Raw genomic sequence first — 22568 nt, forward strand, 5'->3', positions numbered from 1 at the left:
CTCATTGAACTTATTTGCTTTTGTTAGTAGAATAGGGTTTGATGTACTCAATTTGAAACTGTGTTTGTTATGATGGTTTGCTTGTGACTTATGCATGATGAGTATTACTTCATGATGCTTTGATAATTGATTGATGTTGAGATTGTGCATTATATACTGAGATACAGGTGATGGTTTACAAGCTTTGTGAACAAATGCATGATGTTGTGATTCTGATTATGATGCTAACCAGGATGTGTATGTGGAATGGTTAAATGAGCCTGTATGTGAGGTTTTTAAGATCCAGAGTTTTTGATTGAATGTTATTACTTTGAAAGCATGAGTGACTTTGCCCATGTTTTCTATGATTGAATCATTTGCTTGTATGTGTCATATGATCAAGGCATTTGCTGGAAAACCTTTTTAGCCAATATGCATGATTTTAGCCCAGTAAAAGAGAACACTATGTGTTCTATCCTTTGAACCTTTAGCTTTGAACATGATTTGAAAACCCTTTTTGAAAAGCTTTACCTTGAGTTGAGTTGAGAATATTTTGTGGTATTGATAAATGTTCAAATTTGGGGTTGTTGGGAAGTCTAGAAAGGGAAAATAACAAGCATTGAGCCAAGAGCTAAGCACGTGAAAAGTAAAAGAAAAAGGAAAAGAAAAGAAAGAAAAAGAAAGGCTCAATGGAAAAGAAAGTTGGGAAGAAGGAAGAATGGTTGTGTTTAGATGATTCGCTTAACTCAAGGATTTTGTGATCTAGAAAAACCAATTTTCTTGTTAGCCCAGCCACATTATAAGCCATAGAAAAGTCCTTCTGATGATACTTGCTTGTAAATGTTTTTTATCGTGGTTAAATGAAAGGCAAAGTTAATTCATGTGACATTGTGATAGTAGAGTGAATGAGTGACCTCGTATACACTTGTGTGTTTGAGTGAAACGCTTTATCTAGTGAGGAAAGATTCCATGAACACATAAGAACATCTATGCTTAGTTGATTATTCATTCATGAAAATAACATTTGTTGGATATTATGTGATTGCGTGAACACTAAAGCATATGCACATCTTGATTGAAGTCTTTGTGATGAGCTAATTTGAGTACTTACTTGTCTTGAAAGAAGGAGTTTTGAATGTGGTGAACCATGGTGTGGATTGGCGGAAGATTGAGTTACATCTTGTTTGCTTGAGGACAAGCAAACTTCTAATTTTGGGGTTGTGATAACTGTTGAAAAACTGTTATTTTTATACTTAAAATTGACCTTAAAGACAACCTTTATGACTTAGAAACTAGCTTGGAATCATGCTTTTGTGTATGCTTTTGAAATAAGAGAGTTGGATAGGTTTTATGCTTGGTTTTCCTTGTTTTTGCAGGTTTTAAGATGAATTGAATGAAAGAAGTGAAGTAGGAAGAAGTTGGAATCAGAAAAGAAAGTTAAAAGTGCACAAAAAGAGAAGACACGAGTACTGCTCAGCAGAAATTACCGCTGAGCGGTGTTCTTGAGGTCCAGTAGTCACCACTAAGGGGCAAAAATGAAGTTGAGCGTCAAATAGAAGAACGTGCACTTACTGCTAAGCGGTATTTACCGTTGAGCACAATTTTTATGGGCCTTGGGCCACTTTTCTGTAATTTTTAGAATAATATATAAGGTTTTAGTCGACCTAGGTCAGTCATCTTTGGCTGGAACGAAGCAAAATACACTTTCTTCACCCCTTGGAGGAGGATTTTGGATGCTCAAGCTCCACTCTTCAAATTCTAGGGTTATATCTTTCATTCTTTCATTATTTTTCATCTAGTTTCACCATGATTATGGTGAACTAAACCTTCATTGTTGTTGGGGAACCATTGTAATCCTTTGAAGTTGTCATGTATTGAATTGATTCTTTATAATATATGCTTTCTTTCATTAATTGTTAGAGTTTTTCTTCTATACTCTATGCATGCTTTGTTTAACTCATCCAATTGCATGATCATTGATGTTATTTGTATGGACACATATAGATATATCTAGACATGAAGAAATTCTCCCAATAGTAGTATTACCCTAGACATAGGAATATGATGGTTGGTTTGCCTTTAAGCTTCTGTGCGAATGTAATGCATGAATAATTGCTAGGGAGACAAGACATTGTAAACTAGTGATTAGGAGTAGGCTTTCTTCACCAAGACATTGGGTTTAAGTTAATTTAGAAAGTAACATTAACATTAATGAAGAAAGATGAATTCATGAATACATGATAGTGGATAGGATGAATTGGTAAACCCCAACAACATAACCATTCATATTATTCATCAACCGTTTTTGCATTGTTCAAGTCCATTGATCGAAACCTTGCATTCATGTTTATTTTTCATAGTTTAACAACAATATTTTCGGTTACAAGTCTAAGATAATCAACAAATCACGTAACTGTTTAGGCCGTGAGTCCTTTAGGAAACGATACTTGATCTTACCATTTATTATTACTTGATACGATTCGGTTACACTTACTGAGGGTTAATAGAGTGCTGGGAGGTTCCTTACAATTCAGGTTCTTGTTGAATTACTCACAAGAGTAATATTTCTCAAGGAGGAGGGTGTGATTCTTGGTCGTATTAAAGCTCTTGATCTTCACATTTAATTACTAGGAATGCTACGAATTGCATGAACTAGTGATTAAGGACAGACTTATTTCATCGAGGGATCAGGTTTAAGTAATTTAGTGAGTGATGTTAACATTACTGCATAAAGAAGAATTCTTACATACATGAGAGTGAACTTGGTGAAATCTAACCCCAACAACCTACTCATCTCATATTAAAAACAACATCGGTTCATCACTGTGCTATTCTGCTATTGATCAAACTGCATTCATATTTATTTTTCTGTCTTTGCATCTTAAACCAATGATCTCGTTTTCTTTAAGTCTTAATTAATCGAGTTATCACACAATTGTCTAGTGTCGAGAGTCTCTGGGGATACGATACTTGGTCTTATCATTTTATATTATTATTGCGATTTGGTACACTTGTCGATCTATCAACAAATTTTTGGCACCGTTGTCGGGGTTCAAAATTGTTGTTAACAAGTTTTTGGCGCCGTTGTCGGGGACTCACGGTTTAAACTATTCTATTTGTGTGATTCTTAAATAACTTTAACTTTATTTTTATTTTTATATTTTTATTTTTGTTCTTATCCTTTTTTTAATTTGTGTTTTGTGTCGTTTGTTTTTGTGCTAATAGTGTTGTCTAGGGTTTTGTGTCTAGTTCATGCAGGAAACAGTCAGGACTAGGAGCAGCAAAAGTTTTGAACCTCTTCTTGAAGGACTTGAGACTAGTAGAATGCCAATAAGAAATAGATTATCTAGAGAACCTTCTCTAGAGAAAATTTCACAGGGCTCACAATCTGATTAGGAAAGCATGGACAACAATGGTGGTAAGCGTACTTTGGCAGATTATGCAACAGTTGTTGGCCCCCACCATTTTAACAGCATTGCAAAGCCGATGGTCAATGCCACAAGCATGGAGATGAAGCCTACGTTGATCCATCTAGTGAAGAGCAACCAATTCAATGGACTGTCACATGAAAGTCCATATGAGCATCTAACCACTTTTAATGAGATCTGCAATACTGTGAAGCTGAATGGAGTGTCAGATGATGCTATTAGACTGAGCTTGTTTCCTTTCTCACTGGGAGGAAATGCTAAAGTGTGGTTGAACTCTTTTCCTAAAAATGGCTTGACTAAGTGGGAAGATGTGGTTGCAAAATTCTTGAGCAAATACTTCCCACAGTCAAATATCAACAAAGGGAAGTAGGAAATCTCTTCTTTCAGGCAAGGCATGGAGGAGACATTAGGGCAAGCATGGGATAAACACAAGAGCTTGTTGAGAAAGACGCCTACTCATGGTTTTGATGAAGCAACGGTAGTCATTCTTTTCCTTGGATGTCTTGGCTCATAAACTAAATTGATGTTGGATGCCTTAGTTGGAGGCAATATCAAGTGTAAGACTCCAGAAGAAGCCTATGAATTAATTGACGACATGGCTACCAATGACAATGAGATGCACAGTGAAAGAGGAGCTCAATCACAACCTTAGGGAGTTCTACAGTTACAGTCTTATGATGCCCTGCTTGCTCAAAACGAGATTATTAACAATTGGAGGTCTTGACAAAGAAGCTTTCTCAGCCACTAAAGGAGTGCTAGAATGTCTTACAGGTTCAACAACAACTTTGTGAACTATGTGGTGGTGATCATATTAATGGTTAATTTCTAGTGCCCAAGAATCTCAATGAAGATGTTAACTACATGGGCAAGCAATTTCGTCCCAACAATTACAATCCAGGGTGGAAATCTCATCCAAGCATGGGACAAGGTCAATTTGGGGAAGTTGGTGGACAATTCAATAGACCACCACAACAGCAACAACAACCCTCTCTAGCTGATAGAACTACAAAGCTTGAGGAGACTCTCCAATAGTTCATGCAGGCAACTCTCTCCAATCAGAAAAGCACTGAAGCTATTGTAAGGAATCTAGAGATGCAGGTTGGTCAAATAGCCAAGAAGTTGAAAGAGATACCTATCAAAAGTTTCAGGGCTAATACTGAAGTTAACCCCAAGGAAGAATGAAGGTTATTGTGAGCGTGAAAGATGAGAGGGAGAAAGGGAAAGAAGTAGAGAGAAAAGAAAAAGTTGAGTTAAAAGAGAGAGAAGAAAAAGAAGAGAGAAAAAGTGAGGTTGAGAGAAAAGAAAAGGGGAAGAATGTGGAAGAAGAGAGAAAAGAAACATAAGAGGTTGAGAGAGAAAAGAAAAAAATTGAGAAAAATCTTTTGTACCCTAAGGAGTGTTCCAAGGAGGAAAAAGAGAGGGAAGAAAAGAAAAAGAGAGAGAAGGAGGATGAGACAAAAAAAGAAAGAATCATATGAAAAACCCCTTCCTCACCCAAAGAAGTATCATAGGAAGGAGAAGGAAAAACAGTTTAAGCGTTTCATGAAAATCTTAGAGAAATTGGAGATTAAAATTCCTATGATTGGGACACTACAATAGGTTCCTGGTTATATTAAATTCCTTAAAAAAATCAACAAAGAGAAAAAAATATCCAGAAAAGGGAACAATTGAGGCAGAGGGCAATTGCAGTGGGTCAAGCTAGTGACGTTAAAGAAGTGCTTGCTGGGAGGCAACCCAGTTTCTGATTTTGTTTTTTTTTATTTAGTTGTGGTGTGGATTTGATTTTGTTTTGCAGTAATGACAACATTTGTTGATAGATGTTAGACAACTCTACTAAGGGATGCTAAGAGGATTCAGATAACAACATCTATTGATGGATGCTGCTACGATGAATGATAGCCCATTTTTATAAACTTTTCTTTTTAGTTGATTTAATTGTATGGTTTTGATTTGATTTTTTCCTTTGTGTGTTTGAGTTTTTTTAGGTTAAATGCTGCTTCTGATGGCAGTAATGATAACATCTACTGATGGATGCTTCTACAACATCTACTGATAGATGTTGCTATGATGAGGATGATGAATGAAAACATCTACTGATGGATGTTGTTACGGAAGAGGACAGTGACTAGACATCTACTGATTTTGATACTAAATGCACCATTTTCTGTTTAGAAACTTTCTTGAAATCATGATTTTCTGTTAAGTTGTGTGAATAAGAGAGTTGAGGATGAACTTAATGATTTTATGACTAAATTCCCTTGGTTTAGTAGGTTAATGAAGTGATTTGGAAGAGGAGTCAAAGTATGAAGCAGTCGGAACTCAAGGAGTGAGTAGAACTACAAAAAAAGAGAAAAAACGCAGTGCTGAAAAAATTCGCGAGGCTTGAGCGCCCTCAGGGGGGCTTGAGTGCCAAAAGTGCACCACACACCGCCTTGGCACCCCTTTTGGGCGCTTAGGCACCAGAAAGTATCGTTCGACGCCCGGGTGCCCCACTTAAGGCGTTTGAGCGCCAACGACATGGGTTTTGTATCTTTGGCAGAGGGAGCGCAACAACACACTCTTTCAGTCACTGGAGGTGGATTTGGACACGGGAGCTTCCATCTTCTACTTTTAGGGTTTTTCTATCTCATTCTTCTCCATTATTCGTCTAGTTTCACCAAGTCTATGGTGAACTAAACATTAGTTGTTGCTGGGGGATGATGTAACCTTGTGAACTCTCATGTATTTGAATTGATTCTTAATAATACATAATTTTTCATTAATTATTAGAGTAATTCATTTGTTACAACCCTTTCTTTGTTTAACTCATTCAATAGCATGATTTTTTAATTGCATGAGTGCCGGGAGGTTCCTTACAATTCAAGTTCTTGTTGAATTACTCCCAAGAGTAATATTTCTCAGGGAGCAAGGTATGAGTCTTGGTCGTCTTAAAGCTCTTGATCTTCACATTTAATTAGTAGGAATGCTAGGAATTGCATGAACTAGTGATTAAGAACAGACTTATTTCGCCGAGGGATCGGGTTTAAGTGATTTAGTGAGTGACGTTAACATTAATGCATAAAGAAGAATCCTTACATACATGAGAGTGAAGTTGGTGAAATCTAACCCAAGAACTTACTCATCTCATATTAAAAATGGCATTCGTTCATCACTGTGTTATTCTGCTATTGATCAAACTGCATTCATATTTAATTTTCTGTCTTTGCATCTGAAACCAATGATCTCGTTTTCTTTAAGTCTTAATTAATCGAGTTATCACACGACTGTCTAGTGCCGAGAGTCTCTTGGGATACGATACTTGTTCTTACCATTTTATATTACTTGTGTGATTAGGTACACTTGTCAATCCATCAACAAGTTTTTGGCGCTGTTGTCGGGGATCAAAATTGTTGTTAACACCTGTGAATCATTCACAATCGATTTTATGAATTTCGAAATCGATTCCATTTTAAACCCAGATTAACATATAACATAGAAACACAGACATATAAACAAATCGATTCTATTAATATTGTAATCGATTAAAAATCATGAAATATGTTTTTCATACATAATCAACAAAGAGATAAGCAATCAACAATCAACGATTATGCATACAACATACATTCAAATACAAAACCTCATTATGCATGAATGCATGAGTTTGACAATTAATGGTACCACATTGATTCACTCAAGGAATTTTACGTATTCCACTGAGCCTCATCCTTGAGTATTATTCTGCTTGCCTGATCATCTCACTTTCCTGCAAAACATTCAAACGGTTTTGTTGCAGGTACCCAAATGAACTTGGGGCCTTTTTTGTTAGTCACAGGAGGTTGTTCTTTAGGAGTCCATTTATACTTTCCTCTTGGAACACCAAACTTCCTCTAATAACAATTCCTCACTCTGTGGCCAATATTATTGCAGTAAAAACAAGTATTGGTAATAGGTTTGCTTAGAGATCATTAAATTTCTTAGAATTTATTCTGTTACTCTCTGCCTTATAACAAATACCTTGCTTGTAAATAGCTATACCTTGTGACCTTAAAAAAACTTCTAAATTATTTCTACCAAGAGTAAACTTAGATAGCATGCTAGTCAAGAATTCTATCTTTTCAATATGAACACTACAATTTTCACATTCTTTCTCCACAATCTGAATTTCAATTTTAACATTATCAGCAGAATATTCAAAGCAAGTTCTAACTCATTTTAAAGCTTCTCATTTAAAGTCTCTTATGTTAGAGTTAATCAATTTACCTTGTATTGTAATTTCATAGCTCCTGCATGCAGTTCTTGATATGTGCCCAACAGCATGTAATACTTGACATCAATTGGCTCATTCTCGAAATAACTATCATTATCTTCTGAATGTGTTGAACTAGCCATGAAACATAGGTTTGACTCCTCCTCTACACTTTAATCATCATCGCTTGATGAGTCACCATCACTATTCTCCCACGTAATGTAAGCCTTCCTTTGGTTACTTCTTCTCTTGTCCTAAGGATACTTGTAATCAACCCTTTGTTTGTTCTTCAATTCTGGACACTTTCGCTTGATGAGACCATCTTTTCCACATTCATAACACGTAACAATGCTTGTCTTAGAATTCTTTCTTCCTTCTTTTGGAGTTACATGCATAGTCAGTTCCAGCAGTTCTATTTTTCATAAATTTGGTAAACTTTTTTACCATCATATTCATGACTTCTTTTTCTGATATATCTGCATCAGATTCAGCCTTTTTGAAGGTTCTTTTGTTGGTAGCCTTGAGTGCAATCGATTGCTTCTGTTCAGTCTGTTACCAATGAGGAGCATTAGTGTCTTAAAAGATAATGATTTTGATGATGCTACAAAGTGAAGAATATGAAGACCCGAAGACCCTTGCAGTATTAAGTTTAAAAGCATTTCAGTACACAAACCGTAATGATCAAGCGGTAAGCACCGAACGGCAGAAGTCATGACCAAGCAGTAAGCACCGAATGACAAAAGTCATGACCAAGACCAAGAAGTCAGGACACGAGAAGTCATGACCGAGAACTTAGGACCGAGCGGTAAAGTTATGACCAAGACTGAACGAAAGATAAGAAGATGAAGAGCGAACGATCACTATTAGTCAACGACCGAACAACTACAATCACCTGAAGGCAAAACATTGTTCATGATCAAGCACAGCTGACAGACCGAACGACATATAATAAGTTGAAGGCTGAATGGAACATACCAGTTGAAGACCCAACGGTGTCATACACAAGCCGAACGATATTATATCTAACTAACACTGTAGAAGAAAATGTTAAGAGCTGGAAAGTTTACAAGAATTGAACCGAGCAGTGGAGAGCATGACCGAGACGAAGCAGGCAGCACCGAACGATCAAAGGCAGTGCGAAATTAAGTCGAACAACAAAAGGTGATAAGGCTTTAAACTGAACGACAGGAGGCTGTGATGAATCAAACCGAGTGGCATAAGATGAAGAACGTCATGCGATCGGTTGAAGAGTTAAACATCCTAATTGTTCCAAGTCTCACATATAATCGATTATCACTTACAATAATCAATTATCACTGGCTGTTGTAATGCGTCTTTTCATTTTCAGACCAGTAGGTTATAAATCTCTTTGCCAAAACCTTTCAGAGATAACTTTGCGTAACTTAGAATACAGTGCTATCTGAGGAAGTTCTCAAGTGCCAGTTCATTCTTATTGTCAAGTCTTGTGAACAGGAGAAGCTCGCGCTTTGTGTGTCAAAGGTCAGAGCGGTTCTCTTCAAGTTGGCAGAGCTGTTTCCTTCCGGCTCGTTGATAACGGTTATTTTTATACTTAATTTTAATATTAAAAACACCCTTTTTGACTTAGAAACTAGCTTGAAATCATGTTTTTTTTAAGTTTTGGAAATAAGAGAGTTAGATGGGTTTTATGCTTGGTTTTCCTTGTTTTGACAAGAATTAAGATGAATTGGATGAAAGAAGTTGAAGTAGCAAGGAGTTGGAACCCAGAAAAGACAAAAACAGTACCATAATGAACGGTAGGATGCAGGAGAATCCAAACCGAAGGGTTAAGAACCCAGACTAAACGATTACTGAGACTGATCGAACGGTCAGATAAAGGAGAAGACAGAGACCGAACAGTTCATAACAGAGACCGAACGGTGTGAACGTGGTGGAACTAGGCTGAATCGGTGTGAGCAAGAAAGATAACTGTCGAACGGTGTAACTGAGGATCAATCGGTTGCAGAAAAACATAGGCAAACCGAACGATTTGTGAAAGGAGAAGTTGAATGACGTGGTAGAAGTCATGTCGAATGGTCAACAGTTTAAGACTGATCGGTCAAAAATTGAAACCGAACGGTCATGCATCATTTGAGTGTCGCAGCTACCGCTGAGTGCTGTTTAGGGGCGCTAAGCGCCGACGACATGGGCTTGGACCTGTTTTCTGTTATTTTTATGGGCTTGAACCTGTTTTCTGTTATTTTTATGTTATATTTAAGGACTTGCACGTCCTAGGGATTGTATCTTTTGATGGCTTGAGCACAGAAACACACTTTTCACCCCTTGGGGGTAGATTTGGAGATGGTGATTGTTCTCCTCTTCTCTTTCTATGGTTTTTCTATCTCTTCCATTCTTTCATTCCATTGTTCATCTAATTCTTCCATGACGATGGAGAACTAAACCTTATTTGTTGTTGGGCAAGATGTAACCTCTTAAAATCTCATGTATTGAATTGATTCTTGATTACATATTCTTTACTTCATTAATTGTTAGGGTTTTTCCTCTACACTCTATGCATGCTTTGTTTAACTCATTCAATTGCGTGATCTTTGATTTTGTCGATATGGACACATAGGGGAAATCTAGAACTGGGGAAATTCTCTCATGAGCAATATTACCTAGACATAGGAATAGGATGATTAGTTGCCTTTAAGCTTTTGTGCGAATGTAATGCATGATTAATTGGTAGGGAGACAAGACATTGTGAACTAGTAATTAGGAGTAGGCTTTCTTCACCGAGACATCGGGTTTAAGGTTAATTAGAAAGTGGCATTAACATTAATGAAGAAGATGAATTCATATATGCATGAGAGTAAATTAGGTGAAATCTAAACCCAACAACAATATCATCAACTTCATCCATTCATTCTTGTGCTTAGCCTTAATTTATCAAATTGTGTTCATGTTTATTTTATTGCATTTGCATTCAAAAACCCCAAAAATTGTTCTTCAGAGTCTTAATTAGTTTAGTAATCACATAACTGTTTAGTGTCGTGAGTCTCTTGGGAAACGATACTTGGTCTTACCATTTATTATTACTTGATACGATTCAGTACACTTGCCGAGGTCTTAACAAGTTTTTGACTCCGTTTTCGGGGATTAAAAATTTCAATGATTCTTGTTGGATTTGGATTAGAGTAGTATGTAATTGTCGTTAATCTGTGATTGGAAGCATGTAATTGAATTAGTGACCAACCGTTTTAATTTTGTGTTCACATCAGCGTTTATATTCGTGTTTTAATTTAGTTCATTTGCATTCACAAACTCTTCACCAACTACCCCCCACTATGTGTTTGACCTATTACATGAACCACATTTGATTCTTAAGAGACGACCTAGGCATCACTTCCTAGTCTATACTTCATTCTTAATGCACATCAAATTTGTATGGGTGCGACCTCCATCATCTACCACTGAAGCTGAATATATAGCTGCAGACAACTGTTGTGCCCAAATCTAGTAGATGAAACAATAATGGGAGGATTTTGATATCTTCTTTGATCACATTCTTCTTAAATGTGACAACACTAGTGCTATAAATCTAACCAAGAACCCCATAATGCATTCTAGAACTAAGCATATAGAGATAAGACATCACTTCTTAAGAGATCATATCCAAAAAGGTGATTGCTCTATAAAATATATTGATACTTTGAATCAATTAGCAGATATTTTCACAAAAGCCTTGCCTAAAGATAGATTCTATGAACTTAGAAGAGAGTTAGGAGTCATAGACATGTCTTAGACTCAAGATTTTTTACTTTTTCACGCTTTTCGTACTCCTAACGTATTTAATCGATTATCCAAGGGATATGATCGATTATTCTAAGCGTCTGAGAAAGGGCTCAGTTCGTATTTAATCGATTATTCCGAGGCATAATCGATTATTCTAACTAGCTTGTCAAATTTGGAGTAGTCATGAACAGATAATTGATTATTACCATCAATAATCTATTGTCCTTGCATTTCTGGAAATTCTTTTTTGAAGCGATAATCGATTATCATTTACCATAATCGATTATTACGCATACAGTTTCAACAAAAGAGTCGTTACAACGTCTTAAAACGACTATAAAAGACCATAAACAACTAGTTTTTCAATTCTTCCTATAAATAAACCCTTATAATCGATTACTAGCCACTCCTTTGCACCTAAAACTCTGCTCAACTAAGATCTGCACCAGATTTCCTCTTTTCTTCCCATCACTCTTCACACATCCCATCGTTCTCATCCTGCCATGGCTGATTCAAGAAGACCTCATAGGAGGATGATAACGGTTGAAAATATTGTTATCTGTGATGTACTTTTAATACTAAATTCACCCTTTTCTGCTTAGAAACTTGCTTAGAATCATGTTTTTCTGTTAAGTTGGGTGAATAAGAGAGTCGAGGTTGAATTTGATGATTTAATGACTAATTCCCTTTGTTTTGATAGAAAATGAGTTAATATGGAAAGTAGGGATAAAGTGCTAAGGAGATAGAGCTCAGAAAGGTCCAAAAAAAGCATCAGAAGGAAAGAAGCTCAAGGCTTGGGCTCCCCTTTTGAGGCTTAAGCGCAGGAAGTGCCGCTCACTGCCCGGGCGCCCCTTTTTGGGGTGCTTGAGCGCTGGATGAAGAAGGGTTGGGCGTATTCTAGAAAGCTTAAGCGTAGGAAGTGTGGCTCACTGCCCGGGCGCCCCTTTTTGGGGCTCTTAAGCGCCGGATGAAGAAGGCTTGGGCGTACTCTGGAAGGCTTAAGGGCAGGAAGTGTCGCTCACCGCCCGGGCGCCGCTTTTGGGGGTGCTTGAGCGCCGGATGTAGAAGGCTTGGGTGACCTCTGCGAGGCTTGAGCGTGGAAGACCACCGCTTGTTGCCCGGGCGCCCTAAGTGGGGCGCTTGAGCGCCAGCGACTCAGGCTTGGGCTTTGTTTTTGTTCTACTTCTGTTCTATTTAAAGGACCCTAGTGTCCTAGGTTTGGTATCTCTGGTTGGAGCAGCACAACAACACACTTTTCTACTCTTTAAAGGCAGATCTGGAGGCGGAAGCTTCCATCCTCTACTTTTAGGGTTTACTATCTCATGCTTTTCCATTATTCATCTAGTTTCGCCATGCCAATGGGGAACTAAACTTTATTTGTTGTTGGAGAATGATGTAACCTTGTGAACTCTCATGTATTTGAATTGATTCTTAATCATATATGATTTTTCATTAATTGTTAGGGAATTCATCTGTTTCAATGCTTGCTCTATTTAACTCATTTAGTAGCATGATTTATGAATTGCATGAGTGTTGGGAGGTTCCTTATAATTCAGGTTCTTGTTGAATTCTCCCAAGGGTAATATTTCTCAGGGATGAGGGTGTGAGTACTTGGCCGTCATAAGCTCTTGATCTTCAGACTTAATTTTCTAGGAACGCTAGGAATTGCACGAACTAGGAATTAAGGCAGGCTTATTGCGTCGAGGTATCGGGTTCTAAGTAATTTAGTGAGTGACGTTAACATTAATGTAAAAAGAAGAATTCTTATATACATGAGAGTAAACTTGGTGAAATCAAACCCTAACAACATAATCATCTCATTTTATAAACAACCTCCATCCATCGTTGTGTTCTATGCTATTGATCAATTGCATTCATATTTAATTTTATGTCTTTGCATTTGAAACCAATGATCTCTTTCTATTTAAGTCTTAATTAATCGAGTTATCACACAATTGTTTAGTGTCGAGATTCCTCTAGGATACGATACTTGGTCTTACCATTTTATATTACTTGTGTGATTTGGTACACTTGTCAATCCATCAACAGAGGACTGTTGGTGCTTCTTCATCTCGTTCAAGAGATGCTCGTCCTGCATCCATTGAAGGTTGGATTTCCGATCAAGAAAAGCATGCAGATTTTGCCAACTTTTGGGCAGGAACGTAGGCTCATGGTAGTTAAATTCATCATGTTAGATTTCTATCGATTCTATGGATTTCAATTCCTTGATATATTTGGAGCTCTAGGTCTCACTCATCTAGTAGAACAAAAGGGGTGTATATATCTTGATTTCATCAGAGTGTTCTACTTCAATTTAAAATATTGTGATGGCATTGTCACAACCAAGGTGAACGGGGGCCCAATTATTTTGGATGACGACATATGGGATGATGCTGTCAAAGTTCACCTTTGGGTCCCGGACTTCAATCGCTTGCTAGCCTTGCAATCATTTCTACGACATCCTCAACAGACAACACATCGTCAACTGTTGGTGGGTGACTTCAAGGTAGAAGAACGCTTAATTCATTATCTGATAGTGTGGCTTTTGTTCCCCCATGCTACAAAACATGCTCAATGTTTTTAGCAGGGCCTTCTTCTTCTTTATGAGATTTTAAATAATATCCATATTGATTAGCCTGCACTCATCTCTGATACTATGCTAAAGGCCAAAAAGTATCATGCCTATCATCTTCCCTACGCTTTTCTCATCTCTAGGATTATTGAATACAAAGGAGTTCGTATAGAAGGAGAGCTCACCCAAGCCATCCAAGCAATTGACACTGAAATCGGGGAGACAACGTTTCGTCAAATGGGTTTTGTCGCCCATGGGCGCGTGATCATTCACAAGGATGATGATCATCAGAATGATGAAGATGATGATATGGATGCCCATATGGCAGAACCAGTAGGAGTTGCTACTCCATCAGAAGCTAGACCTTCTACCATGCCTTCATCCTCCTCTCTCTCAATGGAAGAGTACTTTGCAAATTTGTCCAAGCAATTCGAGGACATGAGTTTTGCTCATCAAGCACGTTTTGATGAACTCATTGAAATGCAGCAAACTCATGAGGAATATGTGATTGAGAAGTTTGATGATTTTGACACTCATCTTGGCAACATTAAAAATCGCCTCAATCTTCATCCTCCGGAAAGACCACCTACTCCAGATTTCTAGATTAGGCTGCTTGTTTGATTGTTTTCCATTAATGTACTACTTTGGTTGTATTTTCTTCTGCTGTAATGACATTTTCCCAAAATAAATAGAATCCTTTCATATTCTCATTTAGTGCATACATTATTTTATTAAGAGGGGGAAAATTTTGAGGGGAGAACATTTTGAGGGGGAGCATACTTACTTTTTGCTTATGATCAAAAAGGGGGAGAACCTCTTCTAGTGCAGTTACTGCTAACCTGTTTGTAAGTTTAAAGTTTGTGCAGATATTCAACAATGCTTTTAAATAAGAAATTTTTTATCATCATAAAAAAGGGGGAGATTGTTACCAATGAGGAGCATTGGTGTCTTAAAAGATAATGATTTTGATTATGCTACAACGTGAAGAATATGAAAACCTGAAGACCCTTGCACTATTAAGTTTAAAAGCATTTCAAGACAAGAACAGTGATGACTGAGCGGTAAGCACCAAACAGTAGAAGTCATGACCAAGCGGTAAGCACCGAAAGACAGAAGTCATGACCAAGACCAAGTAGTCAGGACACGAGCAATCATGACCGAGAACTTCGGACCGAGCGCTAAAGTTATGACCAAGACCGAACGGAAGATAAGCAGATGAAGACTGAACGGTCACTATCAGTCAACGACCGAATGACTACAATCAAATGAAGGCAGAACATTTTTCATGACCAAACACAGCTGACATACTGAACAACATATAATAAGTTGAAGGCTGAATGAAGCATAGCAGTTGAAGACCGAACGGTATGATACACAACTCGAATGATATTATGTCCAACTAACACTGTAGAAGAAAATGTTAAGCCCTGGAAAGTTTACAAGAATTGAACCAAGCGGAGGAGAGCGTGACCGAGACGGAGTAGGTAGCATTAAACGATCAAAGGCAATGCGAAATTAAGCTGAACGACAAAAGGTGATAAGGTTTTAAACCGAATGGTAGGCGGCTGTGATGAATCAAACCGAGCGACATAAGATGAAGAACTTGAGCCAATCGGTTAAAGAGTTAAAAATCCTAATTGTTCCTAGTCTCTCATATAATCGATTATCACTTATAATAATTGATTATCATTGGCAGTTGTAATGCGTCTTTTCATTTTCAGACCAGTAGGTTATAAATCTTTTTACCAAAACCTTTTAGATATAACTTTGCGTAATTGAGAATACAGTGCTATCTGAGGAAGTTCTCAAGTTCTAGTTCATTGCTATTGTCAAGTCTTATAAATAGGAGAAGCTCACGCTTTGTGTGTCAAAAGTCAGAGCGATTCTCTTCAAGTTAGCAGAGTTGTTTCCTTCCGATTCGTTCGTCGAAGGAAGGTGTTTTTGTTACTGTTATTTTCAACCACTATACTCTAACTGTAAATCTGTTTTTTAGTGAACAGATTAATCACTCTTCATAGTGATTAATGACTGGACATAGAAACTTTTTATTCGAACCAGGATAAAAATCATTTGTGTGATTTTTCTACTCCCTGCACTCTTTATATTTTCTGCTCATCAACTGATTGTTAAAACGTTTGAGAGAAAATTAAAGGAACCATTTTTAATTTGACCGAACACGTTTTCCGTCATTTTTTATTCCACTACGCGACTCGAAGATACCGGTTGTTCTAACCAACACAATTTCCTCTTCTTCTTTCAATCTACCGAGCTCCAACTCATGTTCCCTGAGCTTGCCAAACAAAGTAGTCATATTCATGTTAGTTATATCTTTGGATTCGGATATGGTTGTTACCTTTGGTTGCCAATTTCTGTTTAGGCTTTTCAGAATCTTGATGTTGATTTCCTCCTTTTCAAAAGCTTTGGCGAGAGCCATCAAGTGGTTGAAAATGTGAGTGAACCTCTTTTGTACATCATATATGGTCTATCCAACTTTCATCCTAAACATCTCGTATTCCTGTACCAGGGAATTCTTTCTAGCTCTCTTTACTTCATCTATGCCTTCGTGAGTGACTTCCAGCACTTCCCACATTTCTTTTGCAGTCTTGCATTGGGAAACCCTGAAAAGCTCATCCATAATAAGAGTAGAGGCATTAACATTTCTTGGTTTTACATCATATTATGCTCTTTTGTTCTCCTCTTTAGTCCACTCAGAAAATTTTTTTAAAACAAATTCTCCATTAATCACATGAGTGGGTTCAAAAGGTCCATTCAAAACAGCATCCCACACACCTTTGTCTATTGACTCAAGAAAGATTTGCATTCTGATTTTCCAAAAAGCATAATTTTTGCCAGCAAATAGAGGTGGTCTATTTGTGGATGCATCTTCACCAAATGTTTGAGTAACAAAACCCATTTCAGGATCTTAAATCAATTTCACATAACTGATAATCGATTATGTTTCAAATAATTTTTGAAAACCAGCTCTGATACCAATTGTTAGAAAAGATTGACTTTGTTTCTCAACACCAGAAGAGGGGTGAATTACTGATTTACAAAAATGTGCACTGTTCAATTTTTTTTTTGCAAATGATATTGTTCTTGAAAACTTTCTTGTGCCGTAAGTAATTGTTTGCTATGAAAACAATATGTGTGTAAAAAAATTACAGAATGTATGCATAAATGTAAAGAGTAATTCACTATAATGATTAGAGTATTATAGCCAAGGTTTTACAAAGCCACTCTCAATGTAAACACCTCACAAACTCTCAATCAAATATAGAACAACAAAACCTGTCAACATAGAACTACCCCGTTCCTGTCGCACCAACCCCTTTGAGATATCCCGTCTCAAAGTCAAGAGTGCACCACTCTTCTTCCTGATGCCACACATACAGGGAAACAACAAATCCAAGATTGCAAGTCTTCTTCTCCTGATCAAAATGAATGCACCTTCAGTTGTGCAGAAACGATCAATCTATTCAATCCTGGCACGTTTGCTTCTCAAGAATTCTTCAATCTGTAAACCACTATTTGTTATTGATTCTTGGAGTTTTTGATCAATCTGTAAAAGCTCTCAGATGAAAAATCAATTAGATATGAAAGTGTAATTCACAATTGTTCTTCAGAAAATCAAACAATGCATCAAAAAGTGCAACAAAATTACGCTATGAAATCGATTAACCAACTTATGTAATCGGTTACATTAAAAAAGTGTAACAAAATTATAACCAATTTGGCTCCTTAATTGAATACGCAATTAATGCAATCAATTTTCATTAAATGTTGGTCAAACATGTTTAAAAATATGACCATTATAGCAGTTAGAACACCATGAAATCAGTTTTCAAATCTTAACAGACTTAATTGAATACATGATCCACATAATCGATTAAGCTTTAACACTTGGAAGATTTTTTGAAAACTTTTCTTTCCAAAACACATCACAGCACATTTTCAAAAGATATGTGTAAACACACGAGTTTTAATCGATTCACCAACTAATGTAATCGATTCAAAACTAGTTGTTTTGCCACAGAAAACTCAAGTTGTCTAATGACCTTAATTGACTATCACACCAATATAATCGATTAAGTCATGCAGATATGCTTTTGTGCGTGTGGTTTCCATATCACAGTAACATATACTCAACATATTCAAATATAATCACTTCATAAACACAATAGTATGCATCAATCAATATAATATGTTCAAGAAATAATGTGACAAACACAATATATGCATATTACACAAGCAAGTACACATTTAACATATAACACAGTACACACATGTGTTTTTATTAACAATGTGTTGTCATCATCAAAAACAAAGATCATAGGGATTGGGTTTGGCTAACATTGTGCTCCCCCTATCAACATATTTGTTGTATTTTGTCTCTGCCGTCAAAACCTAAATCTCCCTTTTTTTCTCCTACATTATCCTTTCATTCGCTCATAGAAGGAATGAAAAAAATGAAGTTCAATCCTATGAGTGCGCCACTCTCCATGGATCTCTGGTTCAAACGGCTCGATGCCACAAATGACCAGCATAAGGAGGATAGCCAACCGGCGATGATTAACGCTAGAGCGATGACAGAGCAGTTAGAGGTGAAAGAGGTGGGGTCATCTCCATATCTACTGAAGTAAAGAAACCTTAGGGTTTGCCGTTTCTGAAAAATAAGAGAAAGAAAGGGTTTTGTTCTGATGGCGTTTCAGATATCACGATGGTCGTGGCGCCTGGCCAGAAACCTGTTGATCCTAGCGGTAACCATGGAGAATCCACCCATGGAAGAAGAAAGACAACTTCCTTTTCTCTATGCTGGAGGAAACAAACCCTATCTTCTTTGAAAGTGAAGGGTCTCCTAAATGAAAAGAAAAAGGAATTGTGAGTAAAAGCAACTATGGGTTTGGGCTCACAATTTTTGCAGGCACCTTACAGCTTCATTTGTGCATTCTTGAATTACTCTATGCATTTTTATGTTCATGAGCATGGATCGTAACACAATCTTGATTTGATGCTTGTTGAGCCTTTTAAGATTTTTTTACACTTTCATTTATTTTATTTTATTTTTTACTGCATATGGAAGAAAACCTATAAAAAAGGTTTGAGCCCTGCCCATTTTCAAGAAAAACTTAGGTTTAAGGTTAGTCCTCATATTTATGGGTATATCTCAAGTGGTTCATCATTTTTTTCTCTCAATTAGGTCCATATACTTGTAAAATTGAGCTAATTAAGTCATTTTTGTTAAGTTTTCACTAACGGCGTCTAATTATGATAACATGTTTATGCTTATGTGCATTGTTTGATTATGTGGAATTTTTATTTAAATAAAAGGATTATGACATGGCAAAATTAAAAAGGGAATTAGGGATCTGGAAACCACCATGTCGTTTGCCTTCGGGTCGCCACCGTCATTGTTGCAGCACGTCCGCGGTGCCATCAACCACACTACACATGGTGGTTCGACCCTTTCACGCACGAGAGAGATGTTCGTCGTCCCCGTCGATGCGCCCTCCACCATCACGAACAAGGCTAGTCGCTCTTGGTGCCAACTACTCACGCTGATGTCGCTGCAACCTCCAACCACTTTAACCGCCGCGACCTCCAACCACCATGTCTTCCTCTTCCTTCTCATAGCAACCCCCATATCATCCACGACTTCTTGCTTTACACGAGCCTCAATCAGAACTTGCATTCTCCATCCTGCCACCCAGAAAAAAATATGCCCAAATCACAGAAATAGAGAGAGACGAGTAACCTAGTGGCGACATCCTCCATTCTTCTCATGCCTCCTCCTAGCGTCGCAACAACGCAGCCTCTCAATGGGGAAGAAGGTGAAGGGTGAATCTTGACAAAAATATGGTCGAACGGTAGTTCCCCATTACCACAAAGATGACAATTTGATGGAATTTGGAGTGACACCTATCTTGTGACTGTAACGAACCATCTTCTTCACAGCAAGAGTGAATGAAATAAGAACATCTTTACGAGCATGCTGCCAATGGTGGAATAAAAAATTAGCACTGCATATCTTCTTCCCTTCTGGTAATCACCTTATGTGTCCTGTAACCTTAGAAGATATCATTGTTGTTTGAAACACCAATGTTCTATGTTCGATAGGTGTGAAAAAAGGTGAGGAACATCCAAGGGAAAGGAGTTCGACCTTGGTTAGATTTAAATGATGATGGACATGGAGGTTCTTTTTGATGGGTTATGTTTTGGTAGAGAAAAAAATATGACTGTAAAGATTATAAAGATATTGATGCAGGAATTGAATATGGAAGATAGAAATGGAAATTGTTCTTCTGAGGAGATGATAAATATGATAATGGCTTGAGTTTTTTTATGACAGTAGTAAAACAGCAGCTTGGAGACCAGAAACACTGAGTTTGCGAAGGAAAGGGTTAGAGAGATCAAAAACCATAAGACAAAGGGAATTTCGATAGGAAAAAATCAAACTTCCCTGATTAAAGATAATTGAAAAGATCTCAACTTTACATGTTCATCTCACAGACTCTCCAACAAGAAGAACTTGGGAATACATAACATTTCAGAAATTTTCCACACTAGAAAAAAAAATGCAAGAACATTTCCCTTGACAGAAAAAATATTTAAGTACATTCTTTTGCTTTTCTGCAAGAAAGCCTCCACAAGCTTAGGTGAATGCAAGAAATAACACAGTCCAAGCGATGGACACCAAGTCGGTCACCCCTCCAGTCTTTTGCAAAGAACGTCCAGAAGAACGTGCGGTGTTTTCCAAATCCCTCATTCTCTTATCAATTTTTCCATGTCATAATCCTTTAATTTAAATAAAATTTCCACATAATCAAACAATGCACATCAGCATAAACATGTCATCACAGTTAGATGCCGTTAGTGAAAACTTAACGAAGAGGGCTTAATTGGCTCAATTTTACAAGTATATGGACCCAATTGAGACCAAAAAAAATGATGACCCACTTAAGATTCACTAACACATATGAGGACTAACCGAGGGTTTAAACCAAAAACTTAACAATAAAAAAGGTAATTTGGGCTTTTCTACCGTTTTCATAAAATAAAGGATTTGAACATTGGCCAAATTTATTTTCTGAAAATTATATGATTTTCTTTTAAATTTAATTTGAACACTTTTAAAAAATCATAAAATATTATTATTTTTTTAAATATTTGCAGGTTGAAACAGGTATGCCACAGGTATCCGCAGGTTGAAAAAAATTCACGGGTTTTTTAGTGGGTATCCGGCGGGTAGTGGGGTGGGTATAGGTAAGGTCTTTTACATGCAGGTCGGGTTGCGGGTAGGCGCTATCTGTGCCCGACCCGACCCGTTGTCATCCCTACTTGTAAGGAAAATCATTCTAAACACTAAAAGCATTCAATTCTACAAATCCAAACAATAACTTTACCATAATAAAATCAAATTCACACCCATTCATTTTTCATCTTATAGGCTAACTCTTCCATACATACTTATGCAATTTCATATTAATACATGTATCAATCACAATTAAACTTTTCCAGTCCAACAATTCCACCATACCATCATTGTTTTGGTGGGGATTTGTAGGACCTAGAGACTAACATTTTCTATTGTGTCTTCCTTGCTTTCGAATGCCTCGATCGCCTGCCTTCCTTCAGATGGACCGCTGATAACAGTTGAAAAACTGTTATTTTCATGCTTAAAATTAATACTAAAAGCAACCATTAACACTTAGAAACTAGCTTGAAATCATGCTTTTGGTTATATTTTTAGAAATAAGAGAGTTGGACAGGTTTATGCTTGATTTCAGTGTTTTTGTGCAGGTTTTAAGGGGAATTTGGTGAAAGAAGTGAAGAAGGACAGAGATGGAATCAGAAAAGACATAAAAAAGTGCAAAAGGAGAAGCCGCAACTGCCGCTCAGCGGTAGTTTACCGTTGAGCGGTACTCAGGCAGTCACGTTGGATCCGCTGAGGGGTGATTTGGCCGCTGAGGGGAAGAAAACAACTCACGCACTTACCGCTGAGCGGTAGTTTACCGCTGAGCGGCACTATTTTTGGGCTTGGGCCTAATTTTTTGTAATTTTAGAATAGTATATAAGCTTTAGGACGTCCTAGGGTTTGTATCTTTGGCAGAGAAGAAGCAAACACTCTCTTTTCCACCCCTTGAAGGAGGATCTTGGATGCTCAGGCTACCTCTTCACCTTTCTAGGGTTTTATCTTTCATTCTTTCATTATTGTTCATCTAGTTTCACCATGAATATGGTGAACTAAACCTTGTATTGTTGTTGGGGAATCAATGTAGTCTTGTGAAACTCTCATATATGGAATTTGATTTAATGTCTTATATTAAGATATATGCTTTCTTTCATCTTTAGCTAGGGTTTTTCCTCTTTGCTTATTGCTTGCTTTGTTTAACTCATTCATTGCCATGATTATTGATTTTGTCGATACGGGAACGTACGGGGAAGTCTAGATCCGGGGAATTTCTCCCAATAGCATATTGGTTGCCTTTAAGCTTCTGCACTTTAAGAACTAATTACTAGGAATGCTAGGAATTGTATGAACTCGTAATTAGGGATAGGCCTTCTTGCAAGGTAATTTAGAGAGTGGCATTAGCATTGATGATAAGAA

Source organism: Vigna umbellata, chromosome 7, assembly GCF_029865625.1.
Source record: "Vigna umbellata cultivar VRB3 chromosome 7, Vumbellata_1.0, whole genome shotgun sequence".
NCBI lineage: Eukaryota > Viridiplantae > Streptophyta > Magnoliopsida > Fabales > Fabaceae > Vigna > Vigna umbellata.